The following is a 2,274-nucleotide window of genomic DNA, read 5'->3' on the forward strand; positions in this document are numbered from 1 at the left end:
TCCCTTTGAATGTGTTACATACAAAGGGTAGTAACCCAGGTTACATGCTGTCAGACTGGCATGTAGTGTGTCATGGTAGTACTACTGTTGACAGTGCTTTCCCAGGCAAGAGTAGTTTGCTTAATGTAGTACTAATAGCAAGCACTCCTGCAGGCATAGCTGGACTCTGAGGCCTCACTGTCATGTTCCTGGTGTGTGAGCTGTGTCACAGTATATATCCCCTACTGGATAATGATCTGATATGTGGAAAGTAACTGTAGACTACTGTCTGTGCAGCACATGTCAGTGAGGGCTTCCAACATGTAGTAATGGCATACATATTGGTGTCAGACATCTATCTGTCAACACATTCATCCTACTGCATAGCTACTTGCCAAGATGATGTCTGTCAATCCCTGTACAGATGTGCAGATGGCAGGTATCCAGCTGGGATACATGCAGGCAACCTATGCTTGACTGACACTGACATGTCTGTCCAGCTGTGTTATAACTGGCACATATAGGAGACAACACTCTGTATGCACCACATGCCACGGGATACCTCCACTACACTACCACAGTCCACAGAACATGCTTGGGTACAGGTCTCCATCACAGACACTAACCATGTGTTGTAATACATGTTGCATACATGTCAACTGGGTCACCTCAGTGGCCATTTGCAGGAGGCACCCAGAGGATTGTCTGATGCATGTCATTCTCACCCTGAGGATCACTACAGTGGTGTCTGTCGATAGATTGCCTGCTGGCACATAGCAGGTGGCATGATACCACTGTACACATATCCCCTACACTTCCCTTCTCTCCATGGACAATAGCTAGGTACACACCTATGACCACCAGCAGTGAAGAACCCCAGTACTGACAAATGTGTACGTGTGCATTACTGAGGATAGCAGAGTCTGTGTGTTATTACACCTGTAGTTGGGAATACCATGAGGGCCTTCACACCCACCACAACACCCATTGCCATAGTAAGATGTGGCTGCTGCTGTACCAGACATTACATGTGCCCTTTTACGCTCCTCTCCCTAATGGCTACATGAGCCTTGCAGTACCAGCACAACAGTATTGTACAAATGGGTTGATAGGCATGGGATACCCATTGAGTTTTGGCAAGTATGTTTATGTGTGCATGTCTGTATATCTGTAGGGTGCAGCATTCCGATGCCACATACTCTTACTACAATACGCACTGCCACACAGTAGTATGGAAAGTGTTGTTGCTGCCCATAGGTGAGGCATGACAATGCAACACCCTACTATGCCTGTGGCATGTGCATTAGATGCATATCCTTGTAGTACCACTGTTGGGATGTACAATGGGTTGTATCGCAGTCATGGGCAATGTGTGATGGTGGGTATGTCAGAGTGTCATCATGGGTTCCAGTGAGTACAATATCCACTATGGGATGTGGGTGCTGTGTACACTGTCATTGCACCATGGTACACCAGGTATATGTCCCATGTACCACTGTATGGTGACCACTGTCACCATCAACCATACAGGTAACTGATCTAGCCCAGTTATGCATGTGCTGTATGCAGCCTACCTGTAACACATTGGACACCCTGACAGGTTAATTAGCACCGATAGGCCCAGGTCCCTCAGATGTGTGTCTGCCTGTTATGTGTCTGTTAATGTGTATATGATGGTATGTCACACTATGTATTGTCCATATACAACCATTACACCCCCCATTACCATACTGTACATGTCTGGGGATGTTCTGCATGTAACATGTTACGTGGAACACACCTCGCCCTAAACGCTGTGTGGTGTGTGCAATGGAATCCACACACTTCAGTAGCACTACATACCTATGTAGGGGTCTAGTCCCAGTGTTGCCAAGTAAGAGTGTGCATGTATGTGGATGGATCTACATCAGGTTGCGATTATACATGTCCCAGCGGGTCACCTGTCCATGTGGCACAGGCAGTAACTGTTACACAAACATGTGACATGTGTTCAACTGTATCCAGGATATGTCACAGCCATGGTGTCACCACAGTGCCATATCCCTTCTGGAATATGACTGCAGACCATCCTCCTGCTGCCACATGTACACCTACAACACAAATGGATAACATTATGGAGACCACAACCACTCAGTGTTACTAACAGCTATAATGCATCATGGCTGGACAGCTACACTACCTGACATGTATGCATTAAACATTACTCCTGACAACATGTTACACAGCAGTACATTGATACACTGTAGTACAGTTACAGTGTGCATCAGAACCATATTAGCCTGTCCCTGCATCGAT

The sequence above is a fragment of the Protopterus annectens genome, chromosome 7.part0 (genome assembly GCF_019279795.1).
Source record: "Protopterus annectens isolate FY-2018-M chromosome 7.part0, PAN1.0, whole genome shotgun sequence".
NCBI lineage: Eukaryota > Metazoa > Chordata > Ceratodontiformes > Protopteridae > Protopterus > Protopterus annectens.